The 17939-nt window shown below is 39.4% G+C and overlaps 1 protein-coding gene across 1 annotated transcript in view; it reads right to left on the reverse strand.

The window, feature by feature from the left end:
• ACOXL (acyl-CoA oxidase like) overlaps positions 1-17939 on the reverse strand; it is a 387631-nt gene that overhangs the window by 187678 nt on the left and 182014 nt on the right.

The following is a 17939-nucleotide window of genomic DNA, read 5'->3' on the forward strand; positions in this document are numbered from 1 at the left end:
TTTTCTTCCAATCCATTTACAGGCCTCACTGCTTACGCTGACATCTGTCTAGGCACCCCTTGACCCAGCACAAAGTGGGCCCTATGCTCAACTCTCCTCTTATTTTGGTCTACACACATAGGATCAGGTTCCAAATTATTTTCTTTTAACCACACACACAAAAGGTTTCACATGCCTCTTGTATTTGTAACTTTTTAATTCCACTTCCCTTGAAATTCTGCACCTTACAACAATGCAGTATACCTCAATTCCACTCCCCCATCCACTTTGCTACTGTTGAGATTTTATATATAAAGATATGTATACATATTATGTATAAAATATAGATACAGATCTTCTGCATGTGTGATAAACCTCATGCCTATTTTTGCTTTAAACAACTTATCTTCTTCCCTAATCAACAATATTGAGAAATAATATATTTACAATGATGCATTCATTCAAAGTGCACCACTTGAAGAGTTTTGACAACCGTACACACCCATGAGAATAGCATCACAATCAAGCTACAGAACAAAATGCCTCATGTCTTTTTGCACTCCATTCCTTTCTTTACTCCCACCCCAAGGCAACCACTGAACTGTTCTTTGACACTATAGGTGAGATGTATTTTAAGTAAATGGAATTGCAGAGTATGTGTTGTCTTGCTTCTTTCAATCAGCATGCTGTTTTGAAATTCATCCACATTACAATATATATTTGTAGTTGTTCCTTTTTATTGCTAGTAGTACTCTAGTCTATGTAATGTACTCACCGCATTCATTTATGCATTCACTTGTTGATGAACATTTTGGTTGTTTCCAGTTTGGGACTATTGCAAATAAAACTGTTATGAAAATTCATGTACAATTCTTAGAGAAAATACATGTCTTCATTTCTCTTGAGTAAATACATTGGAGTGAAATGGCTCAGTCATACGGTAGATGCATTTCAGGCTTTGTAAGAAGCTGCCAAATAATTTTCCAAAGTGGTTATGCAATTTTACATTCCTACCAGCGGTGTATAATAATTATAGTTGTTCTACATTCCTGCCAACAATTGGTCTTTACAGTCTTTTTAATGTTAGTCATTCTAGTGTATATGTAATGGTATCTCCTTATGGTTTGAATCTGCATCTGTAAAATGGAGATATAATTTCCTATTTCATAGAGTTGTTGGGAAAACTGAGGCTCAACTGAAGTAAACATACCTAAGTCAAGGTCCCTCATGTGTGACGGCAGAGCTAGCATTTAAACCCAGGGCTCTCTATTCCTAAATAGCATGTTCTTTTCATTACAGATAATGTTCCTGTCAGTGCTCTAAGGAAGTCTGTGGCATTTTCATCTATGCTATATTATCATCACCCATGCTCCGGGCTGTGACTATAATACAATGACTCTCAGAGAATCTCAGAAATGGGTATTTTAAAAAATGTATACATGATTCCCCATTGATCTCTCCAATCACACACACCCCCATCTCTCCCCACTCCCCAGGGGTGGAAATAGGTGGGAAATAAGAAATAAATAGTCTTTAAGAAAAGAACTGTGAGAGGCCCCAGCCAAACTTCCAGCTGCCAGGTGGAGAGGTGCACCAGTGGCTCTTACTCTTTGCTGTACCCTTACGTTTGTTTAACCAAGGAGTCTGAGAAGTCTTCCATGTTCAGTGTGTTTTAGAGTACAGGAGGAGTATGTCTTAAGAAAATCTGATATAAGAAACTCATCGTGGCCCAAAAGATAAATTAGGAAATAGGGATTCTTGAGGCAAAATTATTTCTCATTTCCAAACATGTTTATTTAATAGGTGATGTCTCAAGAAATGCAAGGTATTTGTTTATGGGTTACATCCACTCAAAAAACAGATTAAACAAACTGTTAGAACTGTATTAGTGTTTTCATACTGCTGATAAAGACATACCTGACACTGGGTAATTTATAAAGCAAAAAGGTTTAATGGACACACAGTTTCACAAGGGAAGGGCTCACAATCATGATGGAAGGCAAAAGGTACATTTTGCATGATGGCAGGCAAGAGACAGAATGAAAGCCAAGTGAAAGGGGAAACCTCTTGTAAAACAACTAGATCTCATGAGACTTATTCACTACCATGAGAAGAGTATAGGGGAAACTGCCCCCATGATTCAATTAGCCCCCACTGAGTCCTTCCCACAACACATGGAATTATGGGAGCTACAATGCAAGATGAGATTTGGGTGGGCACACAGCCAAATCATATCATTCCACACCTGGCCCTTCCCAAATCTCATGTCCTCACATTTCAAAACCAGTCATCCCTTCCCAACAGTCCCCCAAAGTCTTAAGTCATTTCAGCATTAACTCAAAAGTTTACAGTCCAAAGTCTTATCTGAGACAAACCAAGTCAAAGCAAGTCCCTTCCACCTAGGAGCCTGTAAAATCAAAAGCAAGTTAGTTACTTCCTAGATACAATGGTGGTACAGGCATTGGGTATTTAAAAAAATGTATACATGATTCCCCATTGATCTCTCCAATCACACACACCCCCATCTCTCCCCACTCCCCAGGGGTGGAAATAGGTGGGAAATAAGAAATATTTGGGAAATAGGTGGGAAATAAGAAACAGCTGTTCCAAATGGGAGAAATTGGCCAAAACAAAGGGGCTACAGGCCCCCTGTAAGTTCACAGTCCAGTGGGGTGGTCAAATCTTAAAGCTCCAAAATGATCTCCTTTGACTCTTTGTCTCACGTCCAGATCACACTGATGCAAGAGGTGGGTTCCCATGGTCTTGGGCAGCTCTGCTCCCCTGGCTTTGCAGGGTACAGCCCCCCACCCCAGCTACTTTCACAAGCTGGCAGTGAGTGCAGCTTTTCCAGGTGCATGGTGCAAGCTGTCAGTGGATCTGACATTATGGGGTCTGGAGGACACAGCTCTACTAGGCAGTACCCCGATGGGGACTCTGTGTAGGGGCTTCAACCCCACATTTCCCTTCTACACTACCCTAGCAAAGGTTCTCCATGAGGGCCCCGCCCCTGCAGCAAACTTATGCCTGGACATCCAGGCATTTCCATACATCCTCTGAAATCTGGGCAGAGGTTTCCAAACCTCAATTCTTGACTTCTGTGAACCTGCAGGCTCAACACCATGTGGAAGCTGCCAAGACTTGGGGCTTGCATCCTGTAAAGCCATGCCTCCAGCTATACCATGGCCCCTTTTAGCCATCGCTACAGCAGCTGGGATGCAGGGCACAAAGTCCCTAGGCTGCACACAGCAGGAAGACCCTGGGCCTGGCCCATGAGACCATTTTTTCCTCCTAGGCCTCCTAGCTTGTGATGGGAGGGGCTGCTGCAAAGGTCTCTGACATGCTCTGTAGACATTTTGCCATTGTCTTGGGGGTTAGCATTTGGTTCCTCACTATTTATGCAAATTTCTGCAGCAGGCTTGAATTTCTCCTCAGAAAATGGGTTTTTCTTTTCTATCACATCTTCAGGCTGCAAATTTTCTGAGCATTTATACTGTTTCCCTTTTAAAATAGAATGTTTTTAACAGCACCCAAGTCATCTCTTGAATGCCTTGCTGCTTAGAAATTGCTTGTGCCAGATACCCTAAATCATCTCCCTCAAGTTCAAAGTTCCACACATCTGTAGGGCCGGGGCAAAATGCCACCTGTCTCTTTGCTAAAACATAGAAAGAGTCACCTTCACTCCAGTTCCCAACAAATTCTTCATCTCCATCTGAGTCCACCTCAGCCTGGATTTCATTGTCCATATCATTATCACCATTTTGGTCAAAGCCATTTAAGAAGTCTCTAGGAAGTTCCAAACTTTTCCTCATTTTCCTTTCTTCTTCTGAGCCCTCCAAACTGTTCCAACCTCTACCTATTACCCAGTTTCAAAGTCACTGGATATGTTTACAACAGCACAACACTCTACTGGGACCAATTTACTCTATTAGTCCGTTTCATGCCGCTGATAAAGACATACCCAAGGCTAGGTAATTTATAAAGAAAAACAGGTTTAATGGACTCACAATTCCGTGTGGCTGGGAAGGCCTCAAAATCATGGCAGAAGGTGAAAAGCATGTCTTACATGGTGGCAGGGAAGAAGACAATGGGAGACAAGTGAAAGGGGTTTCCCCTTATAAAACCGTCAGATCTCATGAGACTTATTCACTATGATGAGAACAGTATGGAGGAAACCAGCCCCATGATTCAATTATCTCCCACTGGGTCCCTCCCACAACACGTGGGAATTATGGGAGCTACAGTTCAAGATGAGATTTGGGTGGGGACACAGCCAAACAATATCAAGAACCCACCATCATGGTAAGATTCATGAGAAATACCACAATATATCTAAAACCATAAAGTCAATGAGATGGCAAGATTCTATTTATAAAAGTTTATTTTGTATAAAAAGACCAAACAAGACTTTTTGGCAATAAGCTATTAGAATCATATTTTTAAAAATCTAGTGCACAAATGGCAGGGATGAGTAATGTCTAAGGTGCTTAACTATCCTTAACTTCACTTTTTAACAAAGAGAAGACTTGGTGAATTTCTGTAAACTGTGGAGGGTTATTACACTCATTCATTTATTCAACAAATATTCATAAAGTCTAACTTTGTGCAAGGCATCATTTCAGGTGCTGTTGTAACATCAATCAAAAAACAAAGAGAAAAATCTCTGTCCCGTTGATTTGTCTTGAGACATTAAATGAGTTACTACACATGAAATCTTAGGACAGTGCCTGGTAAATGGCAAGAACTTGAATATGTGTTAGCTATTTTCTTAATTTTACCCTTACAGGTATTGGGTAAATGGAGATTGCCCAAGAGAACAAGTGAATCCAGTTGAAAGATAACAGCAGGGACAGTGCTGTGGCCCCTCCTTGCCTGAGATGCATCCTGGACTGCTTGAGCTGCTCGCCTGGAATAAAGAGGAGAGGCAGACCCTAAAATACTCACTTTGGCTGGTGGACTGCAAATATTGATTTTTTAAAATTGTTAATCATTTTCTAAGTTAGGAAATTCATCCCTGTAGCAAATCCCACTAGATGATTCCAAAGGGAGATATCAGCTCCCAACTTCCTTGGCCAGCTACCTCATGGACCCTTCAGAAATGTATGTTTCAAAGATGATCACATGATTTGAAGGCAAAGCTCCAAGCAATCCCACAGCCAGGTGTGATGTAGTTACACAAGGCAATTTCATTTCGTAGGTGAATTAATCTGTGCAGAGAGCCAGACGCTACTAGGTGTGATGATGCCAAATTGAGGATTCGCAACTTCTGTGCTCACAGAATTTACAATCACAAACCAAAAGTAACAGTGCAATGACAAGACGGGCCCAGGCTGCTACTCCAGGAAGCTTATATGGGGGCTCCTTATTCCAGAAGGGGCTCAGGGAGAGTGTCTTAGAGAAGTTGGCAGCCTCAACTGGGTCTCAAAAGATAAGCACTAAATTATCAGGTGAGGGAAGCAAGAGTGTGAGGGGAAAGACGTCTATAAGAAAGGCCACAGCAGGAGCACAGGACAGGTGTGGAGGCCTCAGTAGAGGACAGAGAGGTGTGGGTGGGGTGGAAGTGGGAAGGCCCAGCAGGTGGAAGGCACCCCAGGGCCACATGTGGGAGCTTGAGCTTGACCCATGATTTGGTTTGGCTCAGTGTCCCCACCCAAATCTCATCTTGAATTGAATTGTAATTCCCATGTGTTGGGGGAGGGGCCTGGCGAGAGGTGATTGAATCATGGGGGTGGACTTCCCCCTTGCTGTTTTTGTGATAGTGAGTGAGTTCTCATGATATCTGGTTGGTTGAAAGTGTGTGGCACTTCCCGCTTTGCTCCTTCTCTCTCCTGCTGCCATGGGAAAAAGGTGCTTGCTTCCCCTTTGCCTTCCACCATGATTGTAAGTTTCCTGATGCCTCCTAGTCATGCTTCCTGTTAGGCTTGTGGAACTATGAGTCAATTAAACCTCTTTTCTTCATAAATTACCCAATCTCAGGTAGTTCTTTGTGGCAGTGAAAGAACAAACTAATATAACCCAGTACAGAAGATGCTGGAAGGCCCCAGGAGGGAGGCAGCTGGCAAGTGGGAATTTAGATTTCATTTCAGGTAGGGGGCTGGTGATTCCTGGAGAGTGGATTTGAAGAGGACCAGGCTGAATGGGGAGGGAGTGTGCAACCAGGGATGGTCGGGGAGAGATGACAGGGAAGGAAGGCTTTGAGTAATTTCAATGTAGGAGGAAAAATCATCACAATGTGGTAATTGGTGGGACAGGGGGATAGAAAGTTTGAGGGTACTGGGGGGGATGGCAATAGCAACTAACATTTATCGGGCATTTATTATCCTCCAGACCCTAATCTAAGCATGTTCAAATATTCACTCATTCAATTCTTCTAATGACCCTCTAGGTCAGATATTATTATTCCTATGTTATAGATGGGGAAACTGACGCACAGCATGTCAGCAGCCTTCTCAATGTTATACAATTAGCAAGTGGCAAGATCAGGATTAGGACCCTAAAAGTAGGGTCACAGAGGGCCTGCTCCTTGCTGCCACACTGGAGCATGTATGATATGCCGGGCCCTGTCTTAAGCCCATTTCATGTGTTAATTCATTTAATCCCTTGACAACCCAAAGTAGGTACAGAAATACCTCATTTAATTGCATTTTGCAGATATTGCACTTTTTAAAAATTGAGGCCTTGCGGCAACCTTGCATTGAGCAATTCTATCAGAGCCCTTTCTCCAGCAGCACATATTCACTTTGTGTCTTTGTGACGTTTTGGTAATTCTCACAATATTTCAAACTTTTTCATTATTATTGTATGTTATGGTGATCTGTCATTAGTGATCTTTGATGTTACTATTGTAATCGTTTTGGGGCATCACAAACTGCACCCACATAAGACAGTGAACTTAATTGGTAAATGTGTGTGTTCTGACTGCTCCACTGACCTGCCATTTCCCCATCTCTCTCCCTCTCCTCAGGCCTCTCTATTCCCTGAGACACAACTATGTGGAAATTAGGCCAGTAACCCTACAGTGGCCTCTGAGTGTTCAAGTGAAAGGAAGAGTCATATGTCTTTCTAGATCGAAAGCTAGAAATGCTTTAAAAAAAAAAAAGCTAGAAGTAATTAAGCCTAGTGAGGAAGGCATGTTGAAAACTGAGAAAGGCTGAAGTTAGGCCTCTTGTGTCAAAGAGTTAGCCAAGTTGTGAATGCAAAGGAAAAGTTCTTGAAGGAAGTTAAAAGTGCTACTCCAGTGAACACACAAATGATAAGAAAGCAAAACAGACTTTTGCTGATATGGAGAAAGTTTTAGTGGTCTGGATGGAAGATCAAACCAATCACAACATTCCATTAAGCCAAAGCCTAATCCAGAACAAGGTCATAACTCTCTTCAATTCTACAAAGGCTGAGAGAAGTGAGGAAGCTACAGAAGAAAAGTTTGAGGCTAAATTGGTTCTTGATTTTTAAAGAGACACCATCTCTATAGCATAGAAGTGCAAGGTGATGCAGCAAGTGCTGATGTAGAAGCTACAGCTTAAGTAGCAAGTTATCCAGAAGATCTAGCTAAAATCAGTGATTACGGTGGCTACACTCAACAACATATTTTCAGCATAGGTGAAACAGCCTTGGTTTCATCTAGGACTTTCATCAGTACCTACTTCAAAACTTCAAAGAACAGAGAGAATCTCTTGTTAGGGGCTAATGCAGCTAGTGGCTTTAAGTTGAAGCCAATGGTCATTTACTATTTCAAAAATCCTAAGGCCATTAAGAATTATGCTGAATCTACTCTGCCTGTGCTCTAGAAATGAAACAACAGCACCTGGTTGATAGCACATCTGTTTACAGTATAGTTTACTGAATATTTTAAGCCTGTTGTTGAAACCTAATGCTCAGAAATAAGAATTCCTTTCAAAATGTTACTGCTCATTGACAATGCACCTGGTCACTTAGGAGCTCTGAGGGAGATGTACAAGGAGATACATGTCGTTTTCATGCCTGCTAACACAACCACCATTCTCCAGTCCCTGGATCAAGCAGTAATTTTGACTTTCAAATCTTATTATTTATTAAATACATTTCATAAGGCTATGGCTGTCATAGACAGTGATTCCTCTTAGGGACCTAGGTGAATTGAAAATCTTCCTCACCATTCTAAAGGCCATTAAGAACATTTGTGATTCATGGGAGGAGGTCAAAATCCCAACATTAGCAGTTCAGAAGAAGTTGATGTTCCAACCCTCATGGATGACTTTGAGGGGTTCAAGACTTCATTGGAGAAAGTCACTGTAGATATGGTGGAAACAGCAAGAGAACGATAATTAGAAGTGGAGCCCGAAGATGTGACCGAATTGCTGCAATCTCATAATAAAACTTTCACAGATGAGGAGTTGCTTCTCATGAAGGAGCAAAGAAAGTGGTTTCTTGAGATAGAATCTACTCCTGGTGAAAATGCTGTGAACATTGTTGAAATAACAAGCGAGGATTTAAAATATCACGTAAACTTAGTTGATAAGGCAGCAGCAAGGTTTGAAAGGACTGACTCCAATTTTGGAAAAAAATTCTGCTGTGGGTAAAATGCTGCCAAATGGCATCAGATGCTACAGAAAAATGTTTCATGAAAGGAAGAGTCAATTGTTGCGGCAAACTTCGTTGTTATCTTAAGACATTGCCACAGCCACCCTAACCTTCAGCAATTACCAACCTGATCAGTCAGCAGCCATCAACATCAAGTCAAGACCCTCCACTAGCAAAAAGAGTAACTCACTGAAGGCTTAGATGCTCATTAGCTTTTTTTTAGCATAAAGTATTTTTAACAGACGTATGTATATTTTTTAGACATAATGCTGTTGCACACTTAATAGGCTGTAGTACAGTGTAAATATAACTTTTATACACACTGGGAAACAAAAAAATTATGACTCATGTTATTGCGATATTCACTTTATTGCAGTGGTCTAGAACCAAATCTGCAACGTCTCTGAGGTATATCTGTACTGACATTCATGCTGTTTCTCTTTTTTTTTTTTGAGATGGAGTCTCGCTCGTCACCCAGGCTAGATGACAATGGCGTGTTCTCAGCTCACTGCAACCTCTGACTCCTGAGTTCAAGCAATTCTCCTGCCTCAGCCTCCCGAGTAGCTGGGATTACAGGCCCCCACCACCCCGCCCAGCTAATTTTTTTGTATGTTTAGTAGGGATGGGGTTTCACCATGTTGGCCAGGCTGGTCTCGAACTCCTGGCCTCAAGTGATCTGCTCATCTCGGCCTCCCAAAGTGCTGAGATTACAGGCATGAGCCACCACACCAGGCCTCATGCTCTGTTTCTAATAAGGGAACGCACATCCAGAAAATTTAAGTAATTGCTCATAAGGATGGTAAGTGGAGAGACTGGGATTTGAACTCAGGATAGTCTGGAAACTGTCCATTTCCTGCTCACCTAACTCCAGACCTGTACACCTAAAGATGTATACTCTCCTTGCACTTGAGTAGGATCAAATGTATTGAATAAACATCTAACCAGTCAAACCTCCACTTACCCAGACCCTGAACCTTGAAACCAATTGAGTGGCAGCCTACATTCATGGAAAGTTAGGAGATGGGCCCTACGACCAAGATGTGACACCCTTAGTAGAGAAAAAAAAAAGAAAAAGAAAAGATGTGTGTTGGGGGGAAGTAGTCAGCATAAAATTTTGTCATGCTCCAACCAATTTTATGAAGCTATTTCCTTACAAGTTGGAGAAGAGGTAGCAGGGACAGTAAACTAGGAGCAAACTAGAAAACCAGAACGTTGTCGCAGAATGTGCCAACTTTTTCCTGGGCCTGTGTTAAAGTGAAGGCAGTCTCTTTCCCCTAATTGGGACACTGCCTTCCTGGGGATTCCTATGACCAGATTTTCCATGGGTCAACCCCCTACTGTGATGTGGGGAGACTGGGAATGAAAGAAGCAGGAGGAAAGGAAAGAAGCTGCAGAGCTATAATGGGGACAATGAGGTGGGCCAGAGACCATGGAGGGTGCAAGGAGGCCCAAGTCAAGAAAATTAGAAGGTCCTTGGGGGCAATTAGACTGACAGCTGGTGAAGGCAAGTGTCGATCTGTCCCGTTCAATGCGGCATTCATGAATGGCACATGGTAAGGGCTCTGGGGTTCTTTTCTTTATCAATTACTGAATTTCTATTGATCACCTCTTGTTTCTTTCCTTGAGCTAGACTGTGACATTTGTCTACGTCTCTGATACAGGTACCTGGAGAGTGTCTAACTAAGATCAAGAGAAACTTTAATTTTCATTAACAGTGTAACACAGCACTTATAAAATCAAGCTTAAATCAAGCCAAAATATAAAAAGAGGTGAAGAAAAAGGAAACATGTTGATACATATAACACTTTTATCATAAATATATGACAAACCGATACATATTTATAAATGTAGAATATATAGCAGCTCTTTCTTATGTAGTCTAATAACTTCTGTGTCACAAATTTGCAAATAGTTGACTGAGAAGCAAATGTATACATAGTCTTGCCTCTGTAACAGTTACAAGTCCCACTGGGGAAAACTCAAAGAAAAAAAAAGAAAAAAACTGTTTTCCTTTGGCATGCATATGAAAAATTTTCCGGTTTCATCATCAGGTTATTTTGATCCAATTTAAACTTTCATGATCATATAACACTGTTGCCTGTTTTCTATTTGTGAAATTTCCAGGTCATGCTAGGAAGCTACCTGCATGTGTATGCACCAAAACAACAACCAAAAAAAACTTTCAAAATACTTGAGGAAAAAATGGATAAAACTGAAAGAAGAAATAAACATATTCATAATTACAGTTGGAAATGCCAACCCCCTTCTTGCAGTCATTGATAAAACACGTAAGCAGAAAACCAATAATGATATATATGATCTGCAGATCACAATTAGCCAACCTGACCTAACTGACATTTATAATACTCTCCTCCCAAGCACAACAAAATACACATCCTTTTTAAGTGTACATAGAACACTATTTTTACTGAGCCATAAATTTCAAAGAATAAAATTCATACAAAGGATGTTATTGGACCATGACAGCAGGTATAAATAATTCGGGGGTGGAAAGGGAAGTCTTAAGGAGAAATTTAAACTATTTTTAACTAATTGAAAATGCAACATGTCAAAATGAGAAAGATGCAGCTAAAGCAATGCTTAAAGGAAATTTTAGTGTGAATTGGTTATATTAGGCAAGAAGCAATGTCTCAAAGCAGTAATCTAACCTTTCATCATAAGAGAGGGGGGTGGAAGGCCAGGCGCGGTGGCTCATGCCTGTAATCCTAGTACTTTGGGAGGCCAAGGCGGGCGGATCACGAGGTCAGGAGATTGAGACCATCCTGGCTAACGCGGTGAAACCCCAACTCTACTAAAAGTACAAAAAGTTAGCCGGACGTGGTGGCAGGCACCTGTAGTCCCAGCTACTTGGGAGGCTGAGGCAGGAGAATGTTGTGAACCCGGGAAGTGGAGCTTGCAGTGAGCTGAGATGGCGCCACTGCACTCCAGCCTGGGAAACAATGCAAGACTCTGCCTCACAAAAAAAAGGGGGGGGGGGGGCGGTGGATATATAGAGACACACAGAGAGAGAGAGAGCAAGAGAGAGCAACTTAAAGCAAGCAAAAGGAAAGAAATAAAGATTGGAGCAGATAGCAATGAAATTTAAATTAAAAATAGAGAAAATCAATCACATAAAATATGGAAAAAGCAACAAAATTGATAGGCCTCTATCCAAACTGATGTGAGAGAGACAAAACAGTGGGGATAAGGAAAGAGGACACAAAACATCAGGATTTCAGGGGAGAAATCGCACTGATCCCACAGACATTAAAAAGAAAAGGGAATGTTACAACTAACACTATTGCCATAAATTTGACAAATTAGATAAAATAAATTTGAAAAGCACTCAAAAAATTAGGTAATCTGAAAAGTCCTATATTTATTAAAATCTACCCAACAAAAGCTCCTAGAACTAAAGTCAATAGTATTCCTACATATTAGAAATAAACAACTGTACCTTCAAAAAGGTAAAATGCTTAGGTATCAACATAGTAAAATATGAGTAGGGTTTGTATGTTGGAAACTTCAAAACAGAACTCAAAGAAGACCTAAATAAATGAAAAGATATACAGTGTTCATGTATTGAAAGACTCAATATTAATAGGCAGACTATCCCCAAATTGATTTCTAAGTCAATACTATCCCAAGAAAAACATCGTCTATCTTTTTTTGTAGAGATTAACAAGATGATTCTAAAATATATAAGCAAAGGCCAAAAAAAAAAAAGAATAGCCAAAACAAGTCTCAAAAGAGAACATTAGAGAGCTGACACTACCCAATTTCAAGACAAATCAAAATTTAAAGCTGTTGAACCAAACAAAAAATTAAAACTATTGCTCTTATTAAGGCACTCTTAAGAGAATTTTAAAAAGTGACAAACTTGGAGAAAACATTTGCAAATAAAAATATGATGCAAAAAGTCTATTTAGAACCTATAAAGAACTCTTGCACTCAACAATAAGAAAACAAACAACTCAACTGAAAAACTGATAAAAGACCAGAATGGACACTTTGCTAAAGAAGATACACAGATGGCAAATAAGTACATGAAAAGACACTAAACATTATTAGTTATTAGTGTTATAAAAATGTAAAGCTACAAACTATTAGAGACAACTATCAGAAAGACAGAAAACATAAAAATCAAAACAAAATCTGACAATAACAATGGCTGGCAAGGATGCAGGACAACTGCACCCTTATACATCACTGATGAAAACACAAAATGATACAACCACTTTGGAAAACACGTTAGCAATTTCTTATAAAGTTAAACATACACTTACCACTTGACCTACCAGTCCTACTTACAAGTATTTGTCCTAGTCAATCAAAACCTCATATTCACACAAAAACTTGTTGAGAATAGTTTTTAGTAGTTATTTATAATTGTAAAAACTAGAAACAACCTACATGTTCCTCCCTAGTTAAATGGATAAACAGCCTGTGGTACATCTATACAATGGAATACTACTCAGCAATAAAAAGTAGGAAAATATTGACTCACACAATGACATGGATGAATCTGAAATTCATTTTGTTAAGTGAAAGAAGGTATATCCAAAAGACTACATATTTTACAATTCTGTGTGTATGACATTCTAGAAAAGGAAAAACTATAGGTGTAAAATACAGGTTGCTGGGGTAAGACTGTGGGAAGAAGTTAACTAAAAAGAGACAGCACAAGGGAATTTGGGGGGAGGTGGAACAATTTTGTTTGATACTGAAGTGGTAGACAATTTTGTCTGATACTGAATGGAACAACTCTATGTCTTTGTCAAAACCTATAGAACCATACAACACAAAGTGTGATTTTTTTTTTTTTTACTATTATAGTTTAAGTTCTGGGGTACATCTGCAGAATATGCAGGTTTGTTACACAAATATACATGTGCCATTGTGTTTTGCTGCACCCATCAACCCATCATCTACATTAGGTATTTCTCCTAATGCTATCCCTCCCCTTCCCCCCCCCACCCCCTAACAGGCCCCGGTGTGTGATGTTCCCCTCCCTGTGTCCATGTGTTCTCATTGTTCAGCTCCCACTTATGAGTGAGAACATGTGGTGTTTGGTTTTCTGTTCCTGTGTTAGTTTGCTGAGAATGATGGTTTCCAGCTTCATCCATGTCCCTGCAAAGGACAAGAGCTCATCCTTTTTCATGGCTGCATAATAGTCTGTGTTGTATATGTGCCACATTTCCTTTATCTAGTCTATCACTGATGGGCATTTGGATTGGTTCCAAGTCTTTGATATTGTGAACATGCTGTAACAAACATACCTGTGCATGTGTCTTTATAGTAGAATGACTTATAATCCTTTGGGTATATACCCAGTAATGGGATTGCTGGGTCAAATGGTATTTCTGGTTCTAGATCCTTAAGGAATTGCCACACTGTCTTCTACAATGGTTGAACTAATTTACACTCCCACCAACAGTGTAAAAGCATTCCTATTTCTCCACATCCTCTCCAGCATCTGTTGTTTTCTGACATTTTAATGATCACCATTCTAACCGGCGTGAGATGGTATCTCATTGTGGTTTTGATTTGCATTTCTCTAATGACCAGTGATAATGAGGTTTTTTTTCATATGTTTGTTGGCTGCATGAATGTCTTCTTTTGAGAAGTGTCTGTTCATATTCTTCACCCACTTTTTGATATGGTTGTTTGTTTTTTTCTTCTAAATTTGTTTAAGTTCTTTGTATTCTGCATATTAGCCCTTTGTCAGATGGATAGAATGCAAAAATTGTCTCTCATTATATACGTTGCCTGTTCACTCTGATGATAGTTTCTTTTGCTGTGCAGAAGCTCTTTAGTTTAATTAGATCCCATTTGTCAATTTTGGCTTTTGTTGCCATTGCTTTTGGTGTTTTAGTCATGAAGTCTTTGCCTGTGCCTATGTCCTGAATGGTATTGCCTAGGTTGTCTTCTAGGATTTTGATGGTTTTAGGTCTTAAGTCTTTAATCCATCCTGAGTTAATTTTTGCATAAGGTGTAAGGAAGGGGTCCAGTTTCAGTTTTCTGTATATGGCTAGCCACTTTTCCCAACACCATTTATTAAACAGGGAATCCTTTTCCTATTGCTTGTTTTTGTCAGGTTTGTCAAAGATCAGATGACTGTAGATGTGTGGTGTTATTTCTGAGGCCTCTGTTCTGTTCCACTGGTCTATATATTTGTTTTGGTACCAGTACCATGCTATTTTGGTTACTGTAGCCGTGTAGTATAGTTTGAAGTCAGGTAGCGTGATGCCTCCAGCTTTGTTCTTTTCGCTTAGGATTGTCTTGGCTATGCGGACTCTTTTTTGGTTCCACATGAAATTTAAAGTAGTCTTTTTCTTATTCTGTGAAGAAAGTCAATGGTAGCTTGATAGGGATAGCATTCAATCTATAAACTACTTTGGGCAGTATGACCATTTTCACGACAAATTGATTCTTCCTATACATAAGCATGGAATGGTTTTTCCATTTGATTGTGTCCTCTCTTATTTCCTTGAGCAGCAGTTTGTAGTTCTCCTTGAAGAGGTCCTTCACATCCCTTGTAAGTTGGATTCCTAGGTATTTTATTCTCTTTGTAGCAATTTTGAATAGGAGTTCACTCACGATTTGGTTCTCTGTTTGTCTATTATTGGTGTGTAGGAATGCTTGTGATTTTTGCACATTGATTTTGTATCCTGAGACTTTGCTGAAGTTGCTTATACGCTTAAGGAGATTTTGGGCTGAGACGATGGGGTTTTCTACATATACAATCATGTCATCTGCAAACAGGGACAATTTGACTTCCTCTCTTCCTATTTGAATACCCTTTATTTCTTTCTCTTGCCTGATGGCCCTGGCCAGAACTTCCAATACTATGTTGAATAGGAGTGGTGAGAGAGGGCATCCTTGTCTTGTGCTGGTTTTCAAAGGGAATGCTTCCAGTTTTTGCCCATTCAGTATGATAGTGGCTGTGGGTTTGTCATAGATAGCCCTTATTCTTTTGAGATATGTTCCACTGATACCTAGTTTATTGAGAGTATTTAGCATGTAGGAGTGTTGAATTTTGTCAAAGGTCTTTTCTGCATCTATTGAGATAATCATGTGGTTTTTGTCATTGGTTCGGTTTATGTGATGGATTATGTTTATTGATTTATGTTGAACCAGCCTTGCATCCCAGGGATGAAGCCAAATTGATCATGATGGATAAGGTTTTTGATGTGCTGCTGGATTCGGTTTGCCAGTATTTTACCGAGGATTTTTCCATCGATGTTCATCAGGGATATTGGCCTCGAATTTTCTTTATTTGTTGTGTCTCTGCTAAGTTTTGGTATCAGGATGATGCTGGCCTCATAAAATGAGTTAGGGAGGATTCCCTCTTTTTCTATTTTTTGGAATAGTTTCAGAAGGAATGGTACCAGCGCCTCTTTGTACCTCTGGTAGAATTTGGCTGTGAATCTGTCTGGTCCTGGGTTTTTTTGGTTGCTAGGCTATTAATTACTGCCTCAATTTCAGAACTTGTTATTGGTCTATCCAGGGATTCGACTTCTTCCTGGTTTAGACTTGGGAGGGTGTATGTGTCCAGGAATTTATCCATTTCTTCTAGATTTTCTAGTTTAATTGTGTAGAGGTGTTTATAGTATTCTCAGATGGTAGTTTGTATATCAGTGGTGATATCCCCTTTATCATTTTTTACTGTGTCTATTTGATTCTTTTCTTTTCTTCTTTATTAGTCCGGCTAGCTGTCTATCTATTTTGTTAATTTTTTCAAAAAACCAGCTCCTGGATTCACTGATTTTTTAAAGGCTTTTTGTGTCTGTATCTCCTTCAGTTCTGTTTCGATCTTAGTTATTTCTTGCCTTCTGCTAGCTTTTGAATTTGTCTGCTCTTGCTTCTCTACTTCTTTTAATTGTGATGTTAGTGTGTCGATTTTAGATCTTTCCTGCTTTCTCTTGTGAGCATTTAGTGCTATAAATTTCCCCCTAAACATTGCTATAGCTGTGTCCCAGAGATTCTGGGACATTGTGTCTTTGCTCTCATTGGTTTCAAAGAACTTATTTATTTCTGCCTTAATTTCATTATTTACCCAGCAGGTTATTTGAAAAGATTAACTAAGCTGATAAACACCCAGCAAAATTGGCTGAGAAAAAGAAAAAAAAAGGAAGCCACAAAAATTGTTTTCTTTTACAAATAAAAGAAGTGACATTGTCACAGATCTTACAGTCATTAATATTATAATAAGGAAATATTATTAACACATATAGTTTACAAATTAGTGAAGAAGTGAACAAATTTCTCAAAAAATACAGGGTAACAAAACAAGAGAAAAAATTGTCAAGACTGAAGACTCACATTTGTTAAAGAAATTAATAAAGTCATTAAAAACTTTCCAATAAAAAAACAAAAAACCCATATCCATACCATCTTAGTAAATACTATCAAGCATTTAAGGAAGAAATAAGAGCAATCTTACACAAACTCCTTAAGAAAAATAGAGAAGAGATCCCTTTCCTATTTCTTTTATGAGGACAATGTAACACTGATATCAAAATCTTCCAAGGAAATTTCAAGCACCAAAATTAAAAATCAATATTCCATATGAACATAGACACAAAAAATCCTTATCAAAACATTAGCCAATTAACTCTAGTAATATAAAAAATATATAATATGGCCGGGTACAGTGGCTCACGCCTGTAATCCCAGCACTTTGAGAGGCCGAAGTGGGTGGATCACCTGAGGTCAGGAGTTTGAGATCAGCCTGGCCAGCATGGTGAAAACCCATCTCTACTACAAATACAAAAAAAAATTAGCTGGGTGTGGTTGCAGTTGCCTGTAATCCCAGTTGCTCAGGAGGCTGAAGCAGGAGAATTGCTTGAACCTGGGAGGCAGAGGTTGCAGTGAGCCGAGATTGTGCCACTGCACTCCAGCCTGGGCAACACAGCAAGACTCCATCTCAAAAAAAAAAAATATATATATATATATATATGTATATATACACACACACACATACACACACACACACACACACACATATATATAAAATGCATATAATAAAAAATTTCAAAGAATGCAAATTTGGCTCAAAATTTGAAAAGTAATGTAACTCATTTCTTAATGGAATGAAGGAGAAAAATCACATGACTATCTAAATAGAGAAAGAAAAATTGTGTCAAAATTGAACATACATGAAAAAAACACTCAGCCAACTAGGAATTGAAGGGAATTTCCTCAGTCTAATAAAGGGCATCAACAACAACAACAAAAACAGTTAAAAAGAATGAATAAGACCTACTATTTAATAGCAAAACAGGGTGACTATAGTCAGTAATAACTTAATTGTACATTTTAAAATAACTAAAAGAGTGTCATTGGATTGTTTGTAACACAAAGGATAAATGCTTGAGGGGATGGATACTCTATTCTCTATG

The sequence above is a fragment of the Pan troglodytes genome, chromosome 12, assembly GCF_028858775.2.
Source record: "Pan troglodytes isolate AG18354 chromosome 12, NHGRI_mPanTro3-v2.0_pri, whole genome shotgun sequence".
Lineage (NCBI taxonomy): Eukaryota > Metazoa > Chordata > Mammalia > Primates > Hominidae > Pan > Pan troglodytes.